The sequence below is a fragment of the Furipterus horrens genome, unplaced genomic scaffold, assembly GCF_987537825.1.
Source record: "Furipterus horrens unplaced genomic scaffold, mFurHor1.1.pri manual_scaffold_1, whole genome shotgun sequence".
NCBI classification, from domain to species: domain Eukaryota; kingdom Metazoa; phylum Chordata; class Mammalia; order Chiroptera; family Furipteridae; genus Furipterus; species Furipterus horrens.
Window position 1 is genome coordinate 194,558,683 of NW_028327171.1, and position 27,759 is coordinate 194,586,441.

Genomic DNA, 27,759 nt, shown 5'->3' on the forward strand with positions numbered 1-27,759 from the left:
CCCGCTTCCGGATCCTGTAGCAGAGATGCTACACGGGCTGATGAGCATGATGGACACTAGCCTGATTGGCTGGGGATTTGGACACTTCCACATGCATGGGATTTGGGACTTTTAAAAGGAGGGTGTGGAGACTCATGGCTTGCCCTTGCTCAGCTGGTCGGGAGATGGCTCATGGAGGCTGAGTCCCAGCTGGGCCGTGCACCTCAGCAGCAGGCCCGCACAGCACAGGTTCAGGCTGGAACACTCCTCAGTCCCAGGGGCATGAGCAGACGCAGGCGCCCGGGGGCCCCACAGACAGAGCCCCTGCTGGACCAGCTGCCGTGCCCTGGCAGCAGGCCCCGGTCCCAGGAGTGGGAAGAAGCTGCAGTGAGGCAATGGCGATGACGGCCCCCAAGTGCGCACTTCAGACAGAGAGAGAGCTGAAAGCAGGAGAGCCAGAGCCCCATTTGCATGGCAGCCTTGGGCCCCCAAAAGGCAGATAAGAATGGACACTGACTCTGCTTCTAGGGGTGGCTGGCTTCTTTCTGTGTTTTGTAGAAGAGGTTTGCCTGGAGCCCGGGAGTGCCCAGCTCCCCCTGGGCAACATTTTCATAAAAACCTTTTTCCTTCTCCATCATCTTTTGTGTTATACCTGTGTATGCTGTCAGGAGGCCGAATCCCACTTCATTCACTAACACCAGGAGTTGTCTTTCATTTTCATTCACTCATCCTGTGCATTTCTGGGTTTTGGTTTTTGTTCCTTTCAATTACGTCTTCTGGGTCCCAAGTAAAATACATTAAGATACTAATTAAAATACCCAAAACCATTGCAAATGAAAGTAACATACCATGAATTATTGCTAAAATGCTGAGGACAAGTGACTTTCCCCTCAGATTGGGACAGGTCTAATTGAAAAAGCAGGTTGCCACCACTTTGATTGCCAGGGCTAATGCCAGCTTCACCCATGTCCTAAAGTGAGGCATTGTTTCCTCTGCCTTGGTTTCCCCCAGTGGAAAAGAAAGGGGCAGAATTGTTGCACAGTTGCAGGAAGGAATTAATTGAATTAGTATCTTCATAGTATATTTCAAACCTTTGCTATTAGGTTTAATTATTGATGTAACAATAACAACATGTTTATACACATATGTACATATACACCCATTCACATATGAAATGCAACTTTTCAGTGTTTTGAAATGTGAGACCAATATACCATCTCTATGTCTTGCACTCCCCTCCATGCCATTTACTTTCTCTGTTCTGCATTTCCTCTTTTTCCTAGTTGCTTTTTTCCTCTTACCAAATGTCTGCCCACGTTTCATTCCTAGTTCCATCTTCTCTCTCTTTTCTGCCACTTGACTCTCAGTTTCTCACTTCTTCTATTTCCCTTGGGAACTAGAATGCATCTCCTATGCAATGTTATTCCATAGGTGAGTACATCTGGTCATTAATATTCATTAGTTTTCTTAATCTTAGTAAAATAGAAAAAGAATGTGCTCCCTTTTCATATGTCAGACTGGTTGGTTAGCGGACTGTACTTTTAAAGTATAAAACTCTCATTTAAAAAATGTCTCAGTCTATAGAGAACCTGGAGGCCTGAAAGCTCTGGGGTAGTTGATAATTGCCTTGGACCAACCAAGGAGAGGGGGAAATCAACAAAGCTGAGAGGTGATCTTAAGGGAGATAGTTAAAGCCTCAAAGTGATAAGCATAATTATAACCTTCAAGAGTGAATTCACCTAAGTGTATTTCACAAAGATGGTGATCATCTTTTCACATCCTACACACACCAGCAGATCAGAGGGATTTCCGCCAAAAAGTTAAGAATCTTAGGCTCTAGAACCTAAACAATGCCTTTAAATGTTTTCTGTGGCCCATAAAACATCAATGTGGGTCAGGAAAAAACTGGCTGCTGTGACTCGGACAGCATGTACTATCTCAAAACACACACACACAAAAGTCAAAAGTGTGCAAAAAGTAAAGGGTGTATTAAGAGTAAAAAACATACGTGAAATTACATAAAAAGATGAAAAAGTAAACACCACCTGATATGCAAGGAAATTCTGACACTTAGGACCTCCCACAAGAATTTTTTTTTTTTTTTTGCTTAAGTCAATGGATCCATAAATAAATGAACTTAATCTGACTTCTAACTAACTCATTTGGTGAAAATCTAGTGGACCAGAAGTTTATTTGCAGAACTGGAGTCTTTCAGCAACTCAATAACGGGCTTCCTGTTTGACTTCGGACAAGTTATTTAACTACTTGATATCTAAAGTTACTCATCTGTAACGTGAGTAAAACAATATGATAGCCTTGTTATTTTTGGCTCTTGGGCCGCTCCCAACTTTGAATGTGTAACTGAATCCCGTAGAGGAATTTCACAGAATTAATGAATATCTGCAAACAATGAAGGCCCAGGTTGAATTTTGAGTTCATGGTATTACCTTTAGAGAAGCTGTTAATAGCCCCAGCACCATCACCCAATCTCTTAAGCCATCTCTGTCTGCTGTCTGGTCTGTCTTCTCTGTGTTTAAGAACACATTTATCTCTCTGCTCTATTCTGTCATCCAGTAGAGTCCCCAACACTTCTTTCCTCTAAAACACATGGTAAATCCTGTTGACTTTGACTCATCTCTTCTTCCTCTCTTCTTAACACTTTATACTTGGGTTCCCGTCCATAACCCTAGATGGTTTTCTGTCCAACTTAGTATATTTCCCCTTTGTACAAATCCTTTTACAAATATGTATCCTCACCACTTTTTCTAGTGCAATGATAGTTTATGTCTAGACTTCAAAGATGCATCCACATAGTATCTCACCTCCAACCATTCTAATAACTCTTTGGCAGATCCTTATTTCTCTTTCTGCTCAATGATCATCTCTTCTAATTCTTCTCCATATGGTATTTCCCATAAATAGTTCATCTAATGATGTGTCTTCCTATCAACTGCCTGTATGATCTCCAGCTCCTATTCCTTATCTTTTAGATCTAAAGAATAAATTCTGTCCAAGATTCATGGGCCAGTTATTTGTTATCACAATAACATTGCATAACAAACCACCTTAAAACTTAGTGGTTTAAAACACTAACCAGTATTTATTGCTCGTGTGCATATGAGCGCTATGGGTGGTTTTATGATGTGGGCCTGAGTTGGTTGATCTCAGCTGGGTGTGATCATGCACATACCAGTCAGTCTACCACAACACCTCAGCATAAATGTCCTGTCATCATCTAAGGCCAGGCAAAGAAAAAGCTAATCTTTTTGCTGGGCTTAGTAGCAATACTATCTGCATTTCAAGATACTAAGTTTCCTAAACTTAGAATTTTAAAACTAGTAAAATCCTGGAAATTTTTCTTAGCAATATTTTTTTCTGATATATCTCCTCAGGCAAGGGAAATAAAAGAAAAAATAAACAAATGGGACTACATCAAACTAAAAAGCCTCTTCACAGCAAAGGAAGCCATCAACAAAATGAAAGAAAACCCAAGGCAGGGGGGAACCTAAAATATTCCCCTCAGCTCGAACTAAGTATAGTGGGCAAAAGGGCTTTGGACAGGTGTGACGTGCCTTGCAAACCTTCCTCCAAAGAAGCCCTTTTTTTTCCTAATGTGGGACACTGAAAAATTAATCCCTGCCTTCTGTCATCTAGTGGTTTTGGTTTGTTTTTTTTTTGTTTTGTTTTTTTTTTTTTCCAGTTTCCACGAATATTTTTATTATTTATTTCACAGGTCTCCACCTTCATCTCCCTCGCTCCTCACCTCCAACTGGGGGGTTGCATCTTGTTTTCATGCCCAGTAACAAAACAATGACAGGGCTAATTGGAGTAAGCTACTCCAAGAACAGAATTAAGCTAACAGTTTACTTTAACAGGCAAAATATAAATATCTGCGCTCTAGAATGCACAACGGTTTAGCCACTAAGAAATTCAGATGGGATCCTGAAGAACGTAGTCAAATTCAGGCTGCAGGAAAGGTGAGCTGATACGCTGCTGGGCAACTGTGTTAAGTGTTCCCGGGCTGCATCTCTGGGCCACTGGCTGAATCTTGCAATGGGGGAAGATCTGAGCTAACACCAAGTATGGATACTAAGCCGAGTGAGGGGATGCACACAGGAACCAAAAGGCAGGAAAGTACTAAACATTGCTGAGAGCGTCCACCCCCGGCAGGACTTTACCCTCCAGGAGCTCTAAGCTGGCACCACCCCCAGTGCTGACGTGGCTGACTTTGTCCTCAGTGTTCCATTTGGCACAGCAAGTGGCAGTGTCCCCGCCACCTATGATGGTGATGCAGCCCCGGGAAGTGGCTTTCACCACCTCGTCCATGAGGGCTTTGGTCCCCCGGGCAAAGGCTTCCCACTCAAACACGCCCACAGGCCCGTTCCACACGATCTGCTTGGCCCTGGCGACAGCCTCGGCGTACTTCTTGCTGCTGTCAGGCCCGCAGTCCAAGCCCATCCAGCCAGCAGGTATGCCGGAGGCCACGGTGGCTTGGCCAGTCTTGGCGTTCTCATCAAACTTGTCAGCGGTGACAAAGTCCACTGGCAAGGTAATCTTCACACCGTTCTTCTCAGCTTTGGACATCAGATCTTTGACAATCTTGGCTCCCTCTTAATCAAACAGAGAGGTGCCAATCTCCATGTTGTTGAGCACCTTAGGGAAGGTAAAAGCCATTCCACCACCAATAATCATCTCGTTGACTTTGTCCAGCATGTTATTGATCAGCTGGATCTTGTCTGCAACTTTAGCTCCGCCCAGGATGGCCAGGAAGGGTCGCTCCGGGCTTTCCAAGGCCTTGGCGAAGTAGTTCAGCTCCTTCTTCATCAGAAAGCCTCCAGCCTTCTGTGGCAGATTGACTCCCACCGTAGAGCTGTGGGCTCGGTGCGCAGTGCCGAACGCGTCATTGACATAGACATCCCCTAGCTTGGAAAGCGAAGCTCGGAAAGCTTCTATTTTAGCTGGCTCAGCTTTAACCTTATTCCCAGAAGCATCTTTTCCCTTCCCTTCTTCTTCCACATGAAAGCGCAGGTTCTCCAGCAGGATGACAGACCCCGTGGCCGGGTCGGCACAGGCTTTCTCCACTTCAGGGCCCACGCAGTCCTTCAGGAACAAAACGTCCTTGCCCAGCAGAGATTTGAGCTCCACAGCAACGGGCTGCAAGGAGTACTTGTCAGGCATGGGGACGCCGTCAGGCCGGCCCAGGTGGCTCATGAGAACAACGGACTTGGCTCCATTGTCCAAGCAGAACTTGATGCTTGGGATGGCGGCCTTGATCCTCTGGTTGTTTTTTATCTGGTTGTTCTTCATAGGAACATTGAAGTCCACTCTCATGACGACCCGCTTCCCCTTCACATCCAGCTTGTCCAGAGTCAGCTTGTTGGAAAGCGACATATTGGCAACAGAGCAGCGCAGAGAGCCCGAAGGACCACACAGCGACGGAGACAGCAGCGAATGTCGTGGTTTTGGTTTTAATGATACCTTTTAACCCTGTTACCAAATCTGTTGCCCCCAGAATACAACAAGGATGCCAGCCTGTTAAACCAAGCATGCCGTTGCCCGGGGACAGCCATCTGACCTGGAGGCTGAAAGATTCTTCCCCATGTGGGAAGGCCACCCTCTCCTCCACACCCCCACTCTTATTAGGGATTTCTGTACCCAAGGGTAGGTAGGACAACAACCATGCCCAGCTTGAAGCAGCTAGATGAGCATGAGACCTTCACCCATTGTCCTTTATAAGATTATAAAGGGTCTTAAGTCTGAGAGGGAGGGATTGTTATAGAGTAGGGGTTCCCCCAAAAAATAAATATTTTTTTAATGAAAAATAAACCCACTTAATGGGAGAACATATTCACCGATACACCTGACAAGGGGTTAATATTCAAAATTTATAAAGAACTTTTAAAACTCAACACACAAAAAAAATTCAATTAAAATGGGCAAAGGACCTGAACAGACACTTCTCCAATGAGAACATATGGATAGTCAATAGATACATGAAAAAATGCTCAATGTCACTAATCACCGCAGAAATGCAAATTAAAACCACAATGAGATATCACCTCACACCTGTCAGAATAGCTATAATCAATAAATCAACAAACAACAAGTGATGGTGAGGATGTGGAAAGAGGGGAACTCTTGTGCACTGTTAGTGGGAATGTAGATGATGTAGCCACTGTGGAAAACAGTATGGAGTTACCTCAGAAAATGTAAAATGGAACTGCCTTATGACCCAGTGATTCCACTTCTGGGAATCTATCCCAAGAAACCCGAAACACTAATTTGAAAGACTATATGCACCCCTGTGTTCATTGTAGCATTATTTACAATAGCCAAGATTTGGAAGCAGCCCAAATGTCCATCAGTAGATGAGTGGATAAAATAACTATGGTACATTTACACAACGGAACACTACACAGCCATAAAAAAGAAGAAAATGTTATCCTTTGCAACAGTATGGATGGACTCAGAAAACATGCTAAGTGAAATAAGCCACTCATATGTGGAATCTAATGAACAAACTGAAAAAAAAAAAAGCAAAACAGAGACAGACTCATGGAAAGAAAGCAGGCTGATAGCTCTAGAGGGTAGAAGGATTGAGCAAAAAAAGAAAAAAATAACTCAGGGACATGGACAGCAGTATGTTGATTGTGAGGGGTAGGAAGGTGAGTGGAGGTGGAAGAGGGGATAGGGGAGATAAATGGTAATGAAAAATACAATAAAAACGAACCAAATCCTGAAGAACTCTGAAAATGACATATTAATATCTTCTATCCATTCACTCATCTTGTATTTCCATCTCTGACTCCCTATAATAAACATACATGATTGTTGGAAAACTTATTCATCCTGATCTTGTTGATATAGCTACTGACAAAATTAATCATCTCTTCTCAAGCAAGATGTTTTCCCCTTTGTTAAATTTATTGAAGCCCATGAGTAAAATAAAATGTACAGAGATTTTCAAAAGTATGTTTGAAATGATAACAAGATCCAAAGTTACTCAGCAATTCATAAAAATAAAACATATAGTTGATGTATCATGTCTTATTTGGCTAAAAATGAACCATTTTTAAAATGAATTTGCTCATTTTTATTCTCAACCTTTGCTTGCTGTTCTGCCAAAAGTACCTTATCTCTTCTTAAGCCCATTGGAACTTAAGTACTTACTCTTTATGGTGGTAGGGGACCCATTTTAAATGGACTACCCCTTTGTCAGTGGAATTCACAAAAGCACATACTTACAATAAAAAAGTACAGTCTTTTGTACATCTGGAATAAATGCTAAGACTTCTCTCTGAAGATTTCAGTTTGTCTTTCTTTTGAGCTTGTATGTGTGTAGTTATAGCTATTGTTCTTTAAAAATCCAATGTCTGGTGCTTTTATCTTTGAATTAGACTCATAGACTTACACCAACTTTAAGCTATTAACAGTTGCCTTTGTTTTTGTTTTTTGTTTTTTGTTTTTTGTTTTTTTCTTTTTGGAACTTTGGTTCCCCTTACACTTTTCTCAATCTTGTGTCTTTTAGAGCCCCTACTTCTAGGTCTCAGGGCCAACCCTGAAGATCCTTGGAGAAAGGACCCCTCATTCCACTGATTTTGTTTAGCATAAGGCTAGCCCTTTTCCCTCTCTGTTTTCCACAGCTCAGCCTTTATTACCCCCATAAATAATCTCAAATCCTGCCTTCATCGATATACTCTTAGGTACCTGTGCCCAGTCTTGGGAGACCACTCAATCCTCTTTGGTTTTCTTCAGTCACAGAATCTGGTCATCGATTCCTAGTTTCCCCTCCTGCCTTCAGACTAAGAATCATATTAACTAAACAAGAGGGTAGAACCAGGGTTAGAGTGGGCTGGAGTTCCCAGGGTGTTTTCCTTTTCCAGCTCCCCATTTGTAAGGGATTGTTCCTTGTAAGTTGACTTCAAGCCTCATATTTTACAAACCTCTCTCTGACAGTATTCATCTCAGCCCTCTCCTCTTCTCTTTCCCACAAACTCTTGAGGTCCTAAGAAGTCTTCTTTCAATCCATCCAGACAAGCAGTTCCACTTACTAGTTTGATTCGATGCCAAGTTACTTTTCTGAAACACTTTTAGCCTGCATTATAAGCCAACACTCCCATGAGAGCTGGCCTGCTTTCTTCCCACACTGATGGTGTGAGAGGGAAAAAAACACCCCACACATCAAAGAACAATCCCACTCAGGTCTGTGATTGGTTGAGAGAAAATGCAGGGTGTGGTTCTGGGGTCAGCGATTCAGCTCTTCTATCCATCCTCTTTAACCTACAAAATGAAATAAATGATGAAGAGGAAAAGTAAGCAATCAAACAAAATGAATTAAATGAGTTTCTCTTTTCACATGCTAATCTGCATGGCGAAGGGGAGCAATTTCAAATCAAGATGTGAGCAGTAGCCAAAACTATTAGCTGGTTGGGAAACGGGGTGCATCAAGGGTCAGATTTATAAAACAGGGTTCTTTCGCCAAACCTCTGAAATTCTAAACAAAAACAACACTCAGATACATTGAAAAGACCAACCCAAGCATCTGGTTTCCTTAGCTGGTGCACATAGCAGGAGAAATGTTGGCAGAACATTTGATTACCATAAAGGAGAGAGCTCTGCAGAAACCACATTAGAGTAAACTCAACCAAAACAAAGTAAAATGTTTGAACTGTTTTTAAATAGATTATGGTAGAGACTTGCAAAGGGTCTAGTCGGGAGTTATGAGAAATGCAAATGAACTGGCTCAGAAGCAAACTGGCTTCCCTTGTGATGTGACCCTGTGCCGCTCAGATTTGGGGGTGAAGTAAATACCTGTCATCTACAGAACTACTCAGAGGCACATCACATTCACATGATGGGTGGTGTGAGCCAGGCATGTTAACCATTTCCAGAGAGGTGGTTAGTCAGCCTGATGCTGAAGTGTGCCTGCAAATTCCCCTTAACTGCTAGCTCCACCCCCCTGTTCCTTCCAGTGAAGAACTGCACGGAGCAGCTGGTTTCGATCATTTCATCCACAGCAAAGGCTGTGAGAAACACATTTATTTTAGTAACACACAGCGACATATATACATTTACACATATATATTTGCACATGCTCTTTCTCTGGGTTGTGTATATGTCTCGTTATTGTCTAGGGTTGGCAACGGCCTCTAATCAGTCGTTCAGAGTGTCCTCTTATGAGCTATCAACAAAACCTTCCCTAATTTGGCTTCTTGACAGCTGAATCCAACCACCATTGGAAACCAAACTGCTGGTCTTTGCAAAGCCAGCCCATCCATCTGGGCAGCCTATTTTCTAAGGGACGCTGACCTCCCCTGGAGACCCTCCCCTCCAAGCCCCTTTTAGCATTATTGTGCTAAAAAAGACTGTCGAGAAACCAACACTATTTTGAAAATACATGAGTGGTTCTCATCACGCTCTCCAGATCCTGTCTAGTGTGGGAGCAAAAACTCAATGATTTGTGGGCTTAGCGGTTCAACAAAACAGAAAAAAAAAATCCCCAAATTAATGTTAATGAAAAGAATAGAGGGAAAGTATGAAACGAGGTTGACAAGATGACTGGGAGTCTTGGTTGAAGTTCTGCTTTGCTGTCACTGAAATGAGCTCTGAGTAATAACCCTACTGAGAGTGAGTTATTTTCATGAGGACACTTTAAGTAAGTGCTCCCTCTCCTCAGAGAGCCAGACTGCCTCATGCCAGGGAGCCAGCACCACTCCCGCTACTTCTGCTGCCCAGTGCCTGGGGTTGAAAAATGTGAGGCAATTGTGGGAGACAAGAGTCAGGCAGCCTTCTATTTATTTGTGTAACTGCTCTGTTGGCCTGGGTGCAATCACACATTTTTCCATTTACATGATCTGCTATTTGGATATCCGTACCTGCCCAGCCTTGGTCCATGTTCAGAGGTCCTAGACACTGGCCCTGGCTATTTCATTTCAAATATGTGCTGCGTTCCAAAAGTGGCCAGGAAAAACACTTGAAAGCAGTGTTCTCAATCTTTAGCATGCATAATGATCACTTGGTAAATTTGATAAAAAACACACATTGCAGGTCCACCCACAGAAGATTCTAATTCAATAAGTCTGAGATGAGGTCTGATAATCTGCCTTTCTAAAAAGAAGTGGCATTTCTAACAGCCATCTTATGCTGATGTTGTTGGCCTTTAGAGTGCACTTTGAGGAAGGCACTGCCTTTGAGAGGGTTGCTATCAGAAGAAGTCAAGTTTTCACTCTCTTCAATCAAGTCAACAATGAATGTTAATTGGAAATTAATTTCCCCAAGTAAGAAGAAAGGAATCTGTGGTCCTTCGGGTACAGGTATTTATCCTTCCCTCTCACTGCTGATCTAATCCTACTCAACCTTCAAAGCCTGGCTTGAGTTCCTCTGGAGCCTCAACCAGATCCTCCAACCTACACTAACATCTCTCTTATCTGAACTTCTACTGCACTTCAACACAGGGGTGCCTACTTTTGTTCTTAATTGTTCAGTAATTGTTTCTTGCATGTGAATTTTGCCATTGACCTAAACTCTAAGGCAATTGGACAAAGGCCCTCTCAACACTCACAGAGTAAGGAGTAGATACAGAATGCTCTTTAAAATTAATTTAAAAGATCAAAGCAGAACTGAGTTAGTCTGCCTCTAAATGTAAGAACAGGTAACACTGGAGAATTGTGATCATAAAGGAGTCATCAGATCCATCTATCACCATGTCATTTTGGCCATGGCCCTAAACTTTTCTGTTTGAAGTGACTGGCACAAGATAAAGAGAGACTCGGCTGTGTGGAACAATAAATGACTTAACTTTTCTGATATTTTTTTTCTAGACACGAATTAGTTCAAATTGGACCTGAAATGTTCCCACATTGGATGTTGCTGCATGAAACAAATTTTAAAAGTAATATGGCGGGGACTGACTGTGGCATGTCAATTTGAGGAGTGCCAAAAACTCTCTCTCCAGGTAAATACAATTTAACCACTGAAAATGATAAAAGAACAACCATTTAAACTCTGAAAATTTTTCTAAGGAGATGCATCAAATGGATAAACATTTATTTAAGAAAAGTTATTAAATCTTAATATAAGATAATATACAACAGCAGTGCCCAACCTTTTTGGTACTAAGGACCAGTTTCGTAGAAGACAATTTTTCTATGGTCCTGGGGTAAGTGGGTATGTTTCAGGATGATTCAAGAGGATTACCTTCAAGTTCACCATCTGCTGTGTGACCTGGTCCCTAACAGACCTGGACCAGTACCAGTTCATGGCCCATAGTTTGGGGACCGCTGATATTCAGGGTGGGGGAAAAGTTTACAGTTGTTCATTACAATAATTAATAAATAATAATACAAGAGACTTCCAACCAAGATGGAGGTGTAGGTAGACATGCTTTGCCTCCTTCCACAACCATAAGAAAGATTACATCTACCTCAAAACAAAAGACAACCATAACTACCAGAAAATCAAATTGCATAGAAGTCCAACAAAGAAAGATGTAAAAAAGTAATACTCATCCAGATGGGGAGCCAGGGCAGGCAGGACTCAGTGCGGAGGCAGCAGCAGAAAGGCAGTGGTTGCAGCTGGCTGGGGGAAAGCACAGTCACACATCATAAAAGCCAGGAGGGATACTTGGGGATCGATCCCAGTCCCAGATCAGACCACACAACTCATGATTCTAGCGCCAGGAAAATAAAGCCTCATTTCTTCTGGCTATGAAAACCAATGGGGATTGGGGCAGCAGAAGAAACTGCCCGTCTCTCAGGAGAATTAGTTTAGAGGGCTCCCACAGTCCTACAATGTATAGAAACCCACCCACTCTGGGAACATCACCAGGACAACAGCTACAGGGGCGCCAGCCGCACACAGGAAGCAGGTGAAGTGATGGGAAAAGAAGGGCAAGTGCTGAGCAAGTGGCATTGTTCCATCTCTAACCCGTCCCCCACATACAACACCACAATGTGGTGAAACAGGTCATCAGCGCTGACAAATAACTAAGGCTACACCACTTACAACGTAATATGTGTGACCCCTCTACTTAATACACAAAGACAAACACAGGAGGCTGTCAAGCTGAGGAGACAGAGAAGTATGGCCCAAAAGAGGGAGCAGATCAAGGCTTCAGGGGGAGAACTAAGCGTAGAGGAGATAGCCAACATAACAGATGTAGAGTTCAAAACACTGGTGATAAATGATTGAGTATGGCAAACACATAAGGGAAGAAGTGAAGGCTATACTAAGTAAAATGAAGAAAAATCCACAAGAAATCAATGGTGAAGGGAAGGAAGCTAAGGTTCAAATCAATGACTTCGAACATGAGGAAGAAGTAAACAGTCAACCAGTACAGAATGAAGAAACAGAATTGAAAAAGAAATGAGAAGAGGCTTAGGAACCTCTGGGACACTTTAAACATACCAACATCTAAATCATAGGGGAGCCAGAAGGAGAAGAGAAAGAGCAAGAAATTGAAACGTTATTTGAAAAAAAATAATAAAAGAAAACTTCCCTAATTCAGTGAAGGAAATAGACATACAAGTCCAGGAAGCACAGAGAGTCCCAAACAAGTTTTACCAAAGAGGACCACACCAAGACACATCATCATTAAAATGCCAAAGGCTCAAGGTAAAGAGAGAATCTTAAAAGCAGCAAGAGAAAAGAAGAGAGTTACCTACAAAGGAGTTCCCATAAGACTATCAGCACATTTCTCAAAAGAAGCTTTGCAGGCAAGAAGGGACTGGCAAGAAGGATTCAAAGTGATGAAAAGTAAGGACCTACAGCCAAGATGACTCTATCTAGCAAGGCTATCATTTAGAATGGAAGGGCAGATAAAGTGCTTCCCAGACAAGGTAAAGCTAAAGGAGTTCATCATCACCAAGCCATTATTATATGAAACGTTAAAGGGGCTTATTTAAGAAAAAGAAGATCAAAACTATGAACACTAAAATCACAACAAACTTAAAACTATCAACAAATGAACCTAAAAAGCAAAAACAAAAACAAACTAAGCAAACAACCAGAACATTAACAGAATCATAGATATGGAGATCATTGGGAGGGTTATCAGCTAGGAGGGGGAAAGGGATAATGGGGAAATAGTGCAGGGGTTAAGAAGCATAATTGGTAGGGACAAAATAGACAGGGGAATGTTAAGAATAGTACAGGAAAAAAAGAAGCCAAAGAACTTACATCCTTGACCCATGGACATGAACTAAGGGGGGAATTGCTAGAGGGAAGGGGTGTACTGAGCAGAGAGGAGCAAAGGAAAATAATTAGGACAACTGTAATAGTATAATCAATAAAACATACTTTAAAATATAATATACTGTATTATTAGAATAAGGAACAAAATCCACACAATCATCTCAATAGATTCAGAGAAAGCATTTCACAAAACCCAAAAGCCTTTCATGATGAAAACACTCAGCATATTAGGACGAGAAAGCAACTTCCGCAACCTGGTAAAAATTTATATGAAAAACCACAACTAACATCATACTTAATGATAATAGATTTAATGCTTTTTCATTAAGATTAGGAACAAGACAAGAATATCCACTCTTGCCATTTTAAGTCAATAGCATACTGAATGTTCTGTCTAAGCAATTAGGCATGAATAAGAAATTAAAGGTATCCAGATTGGAATGGAAGAAGTAAAACTCTCTTATTACAGATGGCATTGTATTATATATAGAAAAGCCTAAATAATCTATTTTTAAAACTCCTCAGACTAATAAACAAGTTCAGCAATGTTGCAGAATATGAGATGTTGACAGAAGAAGTGGTTATGGGTATTAGGACCCACTCCAGTGGCGGAAAGTATAATTCAGAAGCACGTCGTTAAACCTTCTGAGCTTAGGAAAGATCTATTGTAAGATGGAAATGATTTTTACACCAGTCTGAAAAAAAAAAGGGTGTGCCCAAGGTTGAATAATAAACTGTGATTAAACATGCAACCACACAGATGGTGCCTCTTAAAAATTTCTAAAATGATAGCAAATGGCTGAAGTTCTTTATGGTTTTGATGACTTTTATGATTAGAGAGCTGAACTTGGCACATAGTTCCTATGGCCAGCTTTCCATTTCATCCGCATATAGACATAAACCTGACTGCTAAAGACAGGAACAGAGAGGTAGTCCAGTCCAGTCTATTCCTTAAATGAAATGCGGGTGGGGACAGGGGCGAGGGCTGCAAATACAAGAGTTTTTAAGGATATTATCTTGCAATATTTCTGGTATATAATCAACAAAGCAAAGCCTATTCATGTCTTTACCTGCTTCCCATTGAAAAAGTTGCAGCTCAGGGCTAGTCACAGAGCCATTCTTCAGGGCGGTGGAATTTTAGTTCAGCTTCTATGACCTTAGCATCTGTAATCTTTGTCATATTGGTATAAGGTTTTCAGGGGAGTTTTTAAATTAATGTTTTATTTTAATAATACACACAGGTCCTTAAATAGCCTACTACTGATCAACTCTTTGGGGCTTTTCCACAGCTTAGCCTTTTACACATATTAAATTTCCTTTGCAAATAGAGGCCAGGTACTATCTTGTATGGTTTTGTAGTTTTGATGGAACCTCTGCAGGATAGATGTAAAAGAAAATTTTAAAAATAATACAAGTTTGATTATTGAGAATGTTATTTTGCATGGATATACTACTATTACTACAAGTTATAATAATAATAGCACTAATAGTAATAGCACTTATTATATTATGAAATATAATACCATTTAGGAAGCACTTCCATGTACTAACTTAATTTTCACAAGACTTAAAGAGGATGGTACCTTTTCAACAATGAGGAAACTCAAAGAGGTTAAATATCTTACCAAATGTCAAACAGCTAGTAAGGGATGAAACAAGAACTTGGACTTGTATTCTAACCAGTGCTTTTAACTATCTTGCTAGCATTTTAAGGGTAGCCTCTAACTTTTTATATCCATCAGGAGCCCTGGTGACTTCATCATGAGGCCTTGTTACTGCAATGACTAGAAAGGCACATATGTGAAATACACACTCACACACAGAACGTATAAACCCACAACCCTCACACACATGCACACACATTTACTACTTCCTGGGTGATCTACCTTGCCCTCTCACCTCTTCATGATAAATCACATAAGCACTCTGACCTTCAGTATTTGTGAAATAAGCTTATATTGGGGCAGGCCTTGGATATACAGTTGAAGAATTTGTATCCCAGGAAAACATGACACTTATCTGCTTTTCTAAGGGTGACTAAAGAAACCAGGTCTCTGGCTCCTGCTCATTATCCTCAGGAAACCTTAACACCCAGACAGATAAATTCATCATTCATTCTCCCTATCCCTGAGGAAAAGGTCATAAAAGGTAAAAAAGACCAGAGCTGGGTCCCCTTACTCCCCTCTATGCTAACCTCAAGGGGTACATCCCAGGCCCTTCCCACTCCTTGATGGGTGTTCTAGATCTAAAGTTCAAAAGACCATTGGGACTCCTTGGCAGCTAGCTTGTCACCTGTACCAAGCTGCTGAGGGGCACTGACTGGGGTGTTCTCCCGACCTTGGAGGTTGTGGCCATGACACCAGACATAGAGCAATTCCTGTTGAAAGAGGACTTTCCTCGTTTTCCAGGGCTGGATTTAAAGAAGGCCCCAGTGCTCAGGGGCAGAGCCATACAACCGGCTTGCAGGACTCCATCATGAAGAGATGGAAGAGAAGGCATGGAAAATCAGAGAGGCTGTCTGTTAGAAGAAAGAGTTCCCTTCTCCAGGCTGGGGGAGTGGGTGCCCTCAGACTCGCTCTTCACCTTCAGGGGTGTCTGCAAGAAAGGGAGGTCGGCTTCTTCCCCCAGGTAGCAGGAACTGAGGACAGGTGGCCAGACTGAGAAGGCCGGTTGCGGGAAGAACTAAAGACAGATCTACCTCCTCCTGTAGGCCCAGCAATGAGGCCATGGAGTGTAGAGACTCACTGCAGGCCTAGCCAACACCACAGGAGGCATGGGCCAAACTGAGGAGACCTCAGGGGTATGTGGCACCAGGAGACCAGCTGTCTGACAGATGACATCCAGGCTCAAAAATCTCAGAAGCTGCTAATCTTCTACCAACAGGCCCTTAGGGGGCTGCTGAGATTTCCGTTTTTCTGTACCAAACCCCAGGTCAATGAGCTGTGCTGGTATAATGACCTCCCACCGGGAAACAACCAGGTAGGAAGAGCCTCTCCCTCCCCTTCAGCCCCTACCTCTCACCGTGGAGGGGAAAGCAGGGGGAAGAAAGCCAGCCACAGCTTTGCCACCGCCCCTAGCCACTGGGGCCGTGAACACAGCCAGTGTGGGGAGGAAGGCAATGAACTTGGAACAGAGCTGAGGTTGAAGTTGAAATTGCAAAATGAATGAGAGTGAATTCTAATAACCAGAATGAGAGTGTTCTAGAAAGCATAAGTGAGTGAAAAATTATGGAAGCCCACTGAGAAGTTGCTAAGGGAACCTGCTGTCCCAGCAGGAATGACAGGACTCATGGCTAGCAGAGCACCACCTGAATTGATGGGAAAAACAAAGCCGTTTCAGATGAGACCTCCAATATAAGCTCTAACGCACCAATGGTGAGTTTAAAGCCCCTCTATTCTCACCCCCTGGGCCTTGGGTTTAAAGCCCTTCTATTCTCACCCCATGGGCCTTGGGTTTAAAGCCTCTTTATTCTCACCCACTGGGCCTTGAGTCAAGCCTTCGAAGATAGTGATTAGGTGCAGAGCTCTGGAACCAGTGAGAACCAGGTGTGAGACCCAGCTCCCCTGCTTGCTAGCTGTGTGGCCTTGGGCAAGTTCACCTCCTCTGTGTCTCAGTTTCCTCATTTGTAAAATGAGGATATTATAGAGATCTTGTTGAGATTAACTAAGAGAATTCATGTAAAGCATTTAGCCCAATGTCTGGTAAACAGTGAGTCCTTCATTGTTAATTGCTGTCCTTATTACTAACCTCTGTCAAGAACCCCACAGCCCATTCCAGATGCTGCCATCTTCCTCTGCATTCAGCATTCCTTCTGCCCTCCCCTCTCAGCTTTGTTGCTCCTGTCCTCTCTGACCCCTCCTTCTCAATGTCCTTGTCAGTATCTCCCTGGCTACTGACCTCTTCAGGCTCATCCCATCCCTCTCCCTTCTCCCTTCTCCCCTCCTCCCTCCGGTCTCCCTGGGTGACTGCGCTTACCCTCAGCACTTTAAATGCCATCTCTAGGCCACACCTCAAACCCAGGTCCCTTTCCTGAGCCCAGGCTTACAGAACCCACTGATAACTACACAGCTCCCTTAGGTGTCCCACGGGCATCTCAACCTAATGCGTCCAAATATGGGCTCTGGGTCTTCCCTCCCCCACCACTCCCTACACCTGGCCTTCCCACCTCCACCCCCTCTGGCTCATCGAGTTGTTCAAGCCAGAAACTTGGAAGTAATCCTTTCAACCTTTTTCTCCATAACTCTACACCACCAATCCGTCACCTAGTAGTCTTAGATCTACCGCCCAACGTGTATCCCTGATCCACTCAATTCCCTCCTGGATCCACGCCACAGTCCAGGCCACCCTTAGTCTCACAAAGACAACAGCAATATATTCCAAAGTGGTCTCCTTGCTGTCATTCCACTCTTTAAATTTACTTTATGGTAAAGTACATAGAGCATATAATTCATCATTTTAACATTGTAAGTTGTACAATTTAGTACATTTTACAATGTTATGCAACCATCACTACTATCTGGTTCCAGAATATTTTCATCACCCCAGAAGGACCTTATGTCCATTAAGCAGTCACTCCCATTCTCCCCTCCCCCAAGCTCCGGGCAACCCCCTAATCTGTTTTCTGTCTCTATAGATTTATCTGTTCGGGACATTTCATATCAAGGAAATTATACAATATGTGACTCTTTCTGCTCGGTAGAATGTTTTCATGGTTCATCCATGTTGCAGCACGTATCAGTGCTTCTCTCCTTTTCATTTCTTGCTTTTACTCTTGGCCCTTACTTATTTTCACAAAGATGTCAAAGTAACCTTTTAAAACATACAGTATTCTCTTGTTTAAAACTTTTCATTGTCTGTCCATTGTACTTAGGACAAAGCACAAGACTTGTAACACAACATTTGAGGGCTTATGTCACCCAGCCCTTGCTTATTGCTTCACCATGATCTTGCTCAACATCTCCTCCTTGCTCACTTTTTCTAGCCACATGGACCTTTCTCAGTGATCTTGAAGCATTTCCCTGTGCACATTTCACTGCCTGAGTTGCTCTTCCCTCTTCTCTTTGCCTTCCTTGAGTAAACCTTCCTTGATCCCTCCATCAAAATTACGTGGCCCCATTTTCTCTCACTTCACCCGTTTAAGTGGCTTTACAGCACACATCACAATTTGTAATTAAGCAGTTGAGTCTTTATCTGTTTCATATACCCCTTCCCTGATAGACAGTATGCTCCACGAAGTCAGGGGGGGAAATCTCTTTTCTTTACTGATGGTATCTCAGTGTCTAGCGCTGGGCTTACCATATCATAGTTGCTTTAAAAATAGTGATGACTAAGGCATGAATGCGTGGATTTTCCAGAGCAGAAAGAGTGGGAAGCAGTAACTCCACTGCTACTGCTATTAGAGAGCCTAATCTAAAATTGCTCAGATAGGCCTAAGCGTTCATTTACCCTTATCATCACCATTATCATCAACAGCGACTTCCTGCTGACCTAATGCTGGCTGCATTGTGGCAGCCTCAGAATAAATGCATTTTCTGGGTAATTCCGTTTCTCCTCCTGCAATTTTCACTCCAGGCAGCTAGAGCCGAGAGACCAGCAGCTGCCCCGTGAAGAATGACTGCAGGGCAGCAGAGAGACCATGAGGCCATTTCCTGGATTCTGTCCCTTTGTTGTCTAAGTCATTTTTAGAGCCACAATTCTTAAATTCTCCACTCACAATATTTTCAGTGGACAAAGACACATGCTAGCAACACCTGCTTACCATCTTGAAAGAAACAGAGAATTCAGGAGAAGGGTGGTCCTGCTTTAACTGAGGCACCAGTGGGGACCAACATAAGTAACTACTAATTCATACCAGCAACAAAGGCTTGACATTAACATTCGCCTTGCAGGAGACCAGCTTTGCAGACCACCAGGGAACCCAGACCACACTTCAAGAACATCCGTCTAAGAGGAACTGGGAACTCCCAGCTAACCTCTCTAACTATTATTGTGGTCCCAGATGAAACCCAACCCAGTTAAGTTAGAATCATTTCTCACCAAGAGCAGAGGCAGCCCCGCTATGAGCAGCTCACCACTCTCTATACTGTCACCCATCATCCCTGCCCTTGGTGCCTCTCTGTCCGCTGGCACCATCTGCTCCCTATGTTGGTGTAGTTCCCCATCTTCCCGCCTCTTGGTCTGAGCACATCTGGAGCTAAGAATTGAGGTCCATTAGTTTTAGTGCTCCAGGGCTTAAAAACAATCAGAGGCCACAAGTGGGCTTTAAAACTAATAAGAGATCACAAACAGAGCTTTTCACATTCTTCACCCTGTCTCACCCCTGCAAAGGAGCCCCAAGTAATACATTCAACTAGTCCATCAGCAAGTATTTGCTGAGCATTACCAAGTGCCAGACATTGGGTTGTGACCAAGGATACAGTGGTGCACAGGACAAGTATGGTCTCTGTCCTGATGGAGTTTATAGTCTAGTTGGGAACAAATCACTATATAACTTAGTAATTGTTAGACTGAGGGAGACAAAGTATCCTTGGTAGCTCATAGGGGGCACCAGTCATCCAGATTTGGGAGGAAAGTCAGAGAAGACATCTAAGCAGAGAGGTAAAGGATAAGAGGGTGGGATAGAGTAAAAAGTGTACAAGATAGAAGGGACACACATGCCATGGACCAGTGGTAAAAGAATTTAAGGAGCTAAACTGAAGCTTAAGCTGGGTGTGGGGAGAAGGGTTAGGAGAGATGATACTGAAAAGATAAGAAGCAGACATATCCTGCTGGGTCTTATAACTTCAAAAATGGTGATATTTTCCTAAAGGTATGGAGGAGCCAGAACAGGGTTTAAAACAAGGGAGGGGAAATTTGCGGTTTCCAAAGATCTATTTGACTGCAGTATGAACCAAGTGTTAGAGGGGAGCAATAATGGAGAAGGAGACCCATCAGAGGCTGTTCCAAAATGCCAGAGTGATGATCATTGACAACTGCCTCAATTAGAATAATGAATGCCCATGGACATGGAGAAAAAAGGACAGTTATTCTGGAGGAATAGGATGGAGGGGAGGTTAGAAGGAAAAAAAGGTTTTTCACTCAGAATAATATGATATTGGATGCCTCTAGCACACCATATACCGATATTGACCCCAGATGGATTAAAGGTTTAATAATAAAAAACAAACTATAAAAACTCAATAAAAATCATAAGAAAATATCTTTCAGACTTTGAGATAGAGAAGAATTTCTTAAACAACACAAGTAAAATGTGCTAACCACTAAAAAATTTCTTATAAATTTGGCCATATTAAAATTAAGAACTTCTATTTGTCAGAAGAAAGTAAAAATAATGGGGAGAAGATAGGGTAATATATAATAATTATTCCTAGGCAACCAGCACAATGGCTACTGTCTGAGGAAAACCAGGATACAAGGCCACCGTATCTCAGGCCCAGCACTTCTACTCCTGGTGTAAAGTTATGAGAGACCTTCATACATGAATACCTAACGACACCTACAAGAATGTTCCTAGGAACCCTGTTCACAATAGCAAAGCTTGGTGTTATGGATTGAATGAGTGTGTCCACCCAAAATTTACTTACATATTGAAGCCCTAACTCCCAATGTGATGATATTGAGAGGGTGGTGTTCTCATAATGGAATTAGTATCCTCATACAAGAAGAGAAACCAGAGCTCTCTCTTTGTCTGTCATGTGAAAACACAGCAAGAAGGCAGCTGTCTCCAAGACAGGAAACAGGACCTCACCAGGTGCTGAATTGGACAGTACATTGATCTTTGAGTTCCCAGCTTCTAGAACTGTGAGAAATAAATGTCTGCTGTTCAAACCATGCAGTCAAAGGCATTTTTTTATAGCAGCCCAAGCTACCTAAACCACCTGAAAATGACCCAAATGCCTGTGAACAAGACAATAGATGAATGCACTATGGTATATTCTCACAATGGAATACAATTAGAGTAGTCAACAGTAATGAATCATAGCTATACCCAGCAGTATGAATAAATTTTTAAAATCTAATGTTAAGTTAAAAAAGTAAGTCTTAAATGGATACATACAATGTGATTTGCTTTCTATCAAGTTAAAAACAACTTTAAAAAACTTACTTTGTAGGCATACAATTGAATGAATGTCAATGGATTTATGCTATGTCAACTTAGCTAAACTGAACACATCCCAGAATTCTCTTTCCTGCAGAGTTCTGGGTTAGCAAAAGGCCTCAAAAGATATTTGAATGACAATTGGAAGGTGGACTTTCCTTGTGTTCAGAAGGTGGGCATGGGGTTACCAGGCACTATTGCACCTCACACACGTTATCCCCATCCTGCTCATCATATTGGTGTGGGGCTCCTATGCCACCTTCTCCTGCAGCTTCTGTGAATCCCGATCCCATGAGTACAGCTCCACACCTCCTCAGCTGCTTCTGGATCTCCTCCTTCCAACTCCTGCAATAGACCAAGCACCAGAAACAGAAACAATATACAGCAATGGTTTAACTAGCTCTGGAAACTGTGTAGAGTCACATCTCTTTAATAAATTTCATATTTTATATCATTCCTATGGTTCTTTTTCTATGATCAAATGCTGACTGATACAATGAGATAAAACAATCTAAAAAGGAAAGAAAAGGAATGCTGAATACAGGGTTCAGAATGTTGGGTACTTAGATTAGGGGAAGAAGCAGAAGGTTAGACCAGGGAAGGACAGTGTAATTAATTGTCATAATTCTAGTTTTTGTGTCGAATGCTGAGCTTATAGTTACTTATTACATAAAGATAAACATAGTTGGACTTCCGGCCAAGATGGAGGCTTAGACGGACACGCTAGGTCTCCCTCTACAACTATAGAGGAATACAACTACTTCAAAACAAAGGATAACTAGAAATTCCAGAAAATAAAACTACACGGAAGTCCAACATATGAAGTTATAAACCAGCGGTGCCATTTGGGCAGGTAAGAGTTAAAGAGGGCAGTGCTGTTTGCGGTCGCACCCGGAGCTGCGCTGTGCAAGCCCCTGGTGGTGCGCGACCCCGGAGTCCCGGCTACGCAAGCCACTGGCGGTGCGCGACCCCGGTGAGGAATCCCGGCGGCCAAGCCCCTGGCGGTGCGTGACTCCGGAGCTGGGGAGAGCGGCCGCCGCATCGCCTTGAACAGTGAGGCCCAGGGGGGCGGGAGGACGGATCCTGGTCTCCTAGCTGAATAACTGTGTGAATCCATCTTGGACCCCCGCCCCCAAAGAAAGCACCACAGGGCTGCGAAATAGGTCGTGGACAGGCAGGCGCCGGTCGCTGATTTGTGACGCGTATGCAGGCACTGCCCCCTACAGCTGGCCCAAGAAAACAAAACGCATCTGTCAAAATGAGGCAGGCAACTATAGAAATACCGGTAACACAACTCACCAGGCAACAGATAGAGAACCTGACAGATGAACAGATAAGAAACCTGTCAGAGGCTCAGTTCTGGGCCATTGTTATCAGGTGGCTTACAGAATTCACAAAAGAGCAGGAAAAAGATATGAAAGAAGCGAAAAACTTCCATAATGAAAGGAACAAAACCGCATACGAGACAGAAGGAAAGGAAATAAAATCCAGAGTTCATTTCAACAAACTGGAATATGGAGAAGGAACAAGCAGTCAACCAATGCAGCGAGAGGAAATGGGAAGCAACAATGAAAGGATCAGAAACCTCTGGGACAGCTATAAAAGGCCCAACATAAGAATCATTGGTTTGCCAGAGAATGAGGAAGATGAACTAGAACTTGAAAAATTGAGTGAAAATATAATAAAGGAGAACTTCCCAGACTTGGGGAAGGGAATAGACCTGCAGGTCCAGGAAGCAAGGAGAGTTCCCAAGAGACTGGACCCAGGGAGAACCACTCCAAGACACATTATAATCAAAATGTCAAAAATTAAAGATAAAGAGAGAATCTTAAAAGCAGCAAGAGAGAAGAAAAGAATTATGTACAAAGGGGTCCCAATTAGACTATCAGCTGACTTCTCAAGGGAAACCCTACAGGCAAGAAGAGACTGGCAAGAAATATTCAAAGTAATGAAAATCCAAAACCTACAACCACGAATACTCTATCCAGCGAAATTGTCATTCAGAATAGAAGGACAGAGAAAGTGTTTCCAGGACAAAATAAAACTGAAAGAGTTCATTAGATCCAAACCACTGTTATATGAGATGTTAAAGGGACTGGTTTAAAAAAAAACAGAAGCTAGGGAGCTGAAACAAAGGCAAACTAAATAGGCAACGAGAGTGGAAGAGGAACTGTGGGTACGGGAAGCATATTGGGGGGAGGTCAACAGGGAGGGGGAATGGGGAAAGGGAGGGAGATGATATAGGAATTGGGGATCAAGGTAGGAGGGAATGGAATAGACGGAGAGAGGTTGGGAGGAACTGTATGCACAACTAATGGACATAATCTAAAAGGGGGGGACAACTGGAGGGAGGGGGGCCACCGGGTGGAGGGGAGCAGAGGGAAGGGAAATTGGCACAAATGTAATAATTTAATCAATAAAACACATTAAATCTGAAAAAAAAAAACTTAATTACCTTAAAAAAAAAGAAAAAAAGATAAACATAGTTGGATGGATGGCCATGCATAGACAAATGAAGGGTTATGAATTCTATGATTGTGTTAATCTGTGGTAAGAGAAAGGGAGAGATAGAAGGAAAAGTAATTTCTTTTGAAAAAAGTACCCTTGAAATCACATCATCACTTCAATTTACTTCCCAGGGATTCAAACTTAGTCCGCTGGCCACATTGCATTGCAAAGGAGGCTGGGAAATGTCTTTAGTTGTGCAGGCCACATTATCTGGATGAACTTCAAGGTGCCTAAAGGAAAGAAAAAGACTAGGGCTACTGCAGAAAATAAATAGGCTCTGACCCAGGTAAGGAATGTGAAAACAATAGATTTATGATGTTGAAGAATAAATTAGTAAGCTCTATAATGAACACAGAAGTCAAAAAGCACTCCATAAACCAATGTATGAAACCAAGAGGTTGGTGGGCTAGTGGAATAGACATTTGTTTTGAAGTCTCCCCTATAACACTTTCCTAAAGGCACCAAAATTCCTTTGGGAGAATCATTTCCTTCACATTGGATATGGTCTCACAGACTGTTATCAGGTACCATGTTTTTCCCTAGCCAAGGTGCTAGCAAAAGACATGTCTTAATTTAGATCTCCCAAAAGTAGATCATAAAACACTTGGGAGTAAGCATTTTATTTGGGAGGTGATCCCAGGAAACAATGCAAAGAAGAGGAAGTGAGAGGAGAAAGAAGGAAAGTACAGGCCAATGATCACATGACAGCTTTGGGCAACTGAAGCTCCATCCCATTGGAGACCCTCTGAGAGACTGTGCAGAACACTCTTCAGATTGTCTCCCCAAGGGGAGTGGAAGCTGGGGTATTTATACATCAGTTCCTGTCCCTCATTGGATGAGGGTTGCTCTTGGGGAGTGGAGTCCCCAGCCCTTCTGGCCTGCCCTGCTGTAGGCTGAACATAACCCCAGGGACACAGAATGCCCTCAGGCAGGAAAAGGCGGGAATCCCAGAGTAAGTTAGGGGACTGTCTGTAGGTGACCTCCAAGGGAACATGGTTGGTGCAGAGATAGCACCTGTTTCACAACCAAGCTCAGTGACTGCTCACTCCCAGAAAATTGAAAGGTCAGCAGAGTTACTTAGAGACTGAAGAAGTGGAGATCCATCAGTGCCCTGACCAGACTGCTTCTAAAAGTAATTTTCCGGAGTTGCTTTCTGTTGTTTGTAGCCAGAAAACATAACTGGTACACCTGGAGACTTGGTACACCTAAAGTCTTCATGCACCTGGATACCTGATACACACCTGAAGTTCTGGACCTTTAAGAATGTAACTCATACCCTGACCAGTGTGGCTCAGTTGGTTGGGCATTGTCCCACAAAATCAAAGGTCACTGATTCAATTACCATTCAGGGTACATGCCTGAGTTGTGGGTTTGGTCCCCAGTCGGGGCTTGGGCAAGAGACAGCTGATCAATGTTTCTCACTCACATTAATGTTTCTCTTCCTCTCTTTCTCCTTCCCTTCCCCTCTTCCTAAAAATAAATTTTAAAAAATATTTTTTTAAAAAGAATGTAAGTCATCTCTCTGCACTCTGCTTTCCTCATCTATAAAATGAAAGGATTAAAATAAATTATTTCCATGTTTTCATGCAGGGACAAAATAAGCAGAATTGATGGTCAAACAGAAATCCACAAAACTCATTGCTATAGCCTGACTCCCAAACTCCACTCTCTGCCCATGTTGCAGCCTCCTATAAATAGCAATGAGCTCCAGGATCATTGCAGGTTGACTGTTCTAAAACCAGAAAAATGACAACAACGCCTAGCTCCCGGATTTCACCCCTACAATACCCAGAAACTGACCAAAAGACTACTTCAGGGAATAAAGAGGTTTTGCTTTTATGCAAAGGAATTCTGGGCAGGTAAAGCCAGGCTGCCCACAGAATTGCTATTAGGTTGAATTCCCAGTGCATACATAATTGGATTTCTCTTTCTCTCTCCCATCACCACTAGTCTGGGAGGAGGCGTGTTTGAGGAGCAGAGTGACACACACAGTCCATTGTTCTCCTACCTGGCTTCAATGAACAAATGCCCAAGTTGGGAAATGGATGAAGCTGTGGTCTGTTACCATCTCCTGGCTAGTGATATGGTTAACAAATGTAGCAATGTCATGGAAAAGGAAAAGACTGAGGACTCTGATTATCAGTGAAGTTATGATGATTTCCCAAGACATCCAGGGTGGAGCAGAGGTGCAGCTGATAAAATGCATGGTATGGATTGAACAGCTTGAAGAACGCAACTGACTGCAGCTGTCTGTGAGATTTGGCAGCTGCAACTCTTTAGACAAATCTAAACAAATCACCATCCCTGGCTTCTTGATGCCTCCAGGAAAGTCCTGTAATGACTGTTCTGTGCTGGCCTCCTAGGTAGGGGTGAGGAAAATGTGCAGATTCCACAACTTTAGGGCTTTTCTAGGGCTTCTGCTCAATGTAGCAGCTGCCACCCTTCCACAGATTTGGCTCTTTTCTGCAAAATCCAACCTTTCGTTAACTAATCATATGTTTGCAGCCCTTCCCACTGCGCCCATAAGTAGCATTCCCCTCGTAGCCCAGCCTTATGGAAACCCAGCACCCAACAGGTAGCTGCAGCTGGGAGGAGCTGATTGCCCTCTGCCCACCTAGCCATGCCTTTCCGACTCCATTTGTGAGGCTAAGTGGGTCCAAGCACTTGGCTATCACCTGGAGGCACATCTCCAGCCCTAGGTCCTGGCAGCTGCCTTCCCCCATCTCTCCCACCACTCTGCTTGGCAGCCAGTCATCGAGTTAGACACACTTCACTGGGAGGAAAGGATGGGTCTGCCCTTCCCAGTACAGAGCATTATGTGGAATGGCAGGTGAGAAAAGAATCCTGATCATTGAAGTCCCTTCCCCTTAAAAAATAGATTTAAAACATGCACGTTTTTGCACAGCAGCATTTCAGTGAAGCAGTCCTGAAAAGACAGTGGCAAAAGAGTGTGACTGGCCACCAGCAGAGTCCCTGCAGAGAAAGTTGTGGCCCTGACAGGATGTCATGGTTTAGGGACACTGGGGAAGGGGAGAAAACAATCCTGTCCCTCACAGCCAGCACAGTGGCCAACTGTCCCCCTCACTCTGACTGCAGCCAAACAGCCCAGGTGTCCTGGACAGGACACAAAGGTTCCTCCAGGAAGTCAGCTCCCCAACAGGGACAATGGGGAGGAAGCAGGGTAGGGAGAGAGAGAGGTTGAGATTTAGAGAAAGAGAGAACAGAGCTTCTCTAAATGGTGATTATAAGGCACCATAACCACAAAGAAACACCTGAGCACCTACTTGGTTGCCATGTACACAGCAGGTGCTCAATGAAAAGTCGCTGGTGATGGAGTTAGATGTGACTTCCTAGACACAGCCTGCTATACTGTAAGTGAGATAAATATCTGTTAAATTGAATTGAATTGAAATAGGCAGCAGGTTAGTGGTGTAATTCGAGGAGCAATGAAAAAAATGGTTCCCTGCCCCGAAATCTCTTCTACTGGAGCTGCCAGAGTGCTGGAAATTGCCAGATTCCTCTTTTGGTTAATGGAGTAATGAAAACCTTGTTGGAAAAGCAAACATTATCTGGGAGAGATAACTCATGAAGCAACCATAATCTATCATTCATCCAGGACGGCAAGTTGAATCCAACTCAAGAGCCAGCTCTGATAGATTCACAGGAGCATCCTGCAGTTCTGAGCCATGTGAGCTTAAGGATAGGAGACTGAGGAAAGTGTCTGAAACCTAACTTCACCTGCTTTAATCTTGCCTTGAGGGAGCACTTACTACAGACTCCCTTGTCTAGAAGATGACCACAGTTCTCTCCCCTGTTACATGAATGTGTCTCGCTCTTATCAAATTTTTTTATCAATCTCCCCCAACAATAGAGAGTAAATGGGGCACTCTCTGGGCACCCTGGGACAGTGCCAACAGCCTGCCAAGAGCAAAACATGTTTTTGAAGTCTCATTTTTAACTTTAGAATTCATGTCAAGTTTACA

The 27,759-nt window shown here is 43.1% G+C and overlaps 2 pseudogenes; both read right to left on the reverse strand.

Annotated features, from left to right (window-relative positions):
* Nucleotides 1–4,093: 4,093 nt before the first annotated feature.
* LOC150022549 (phosphoglycerate kinase 1 pseudogene) lies at nucleotides 4,094–5,427 on the reverse strand (annotated as a pseudogene).
* LOC150022550 (phosphoglycerate kinase 1 pseudogene) lies at nucleotides 4,117–4,563 on the reverse strand (annotated as a pseudogene).
* Nucleotides 5,428–27,759: the final 22,332 nt, after the last annotated feature.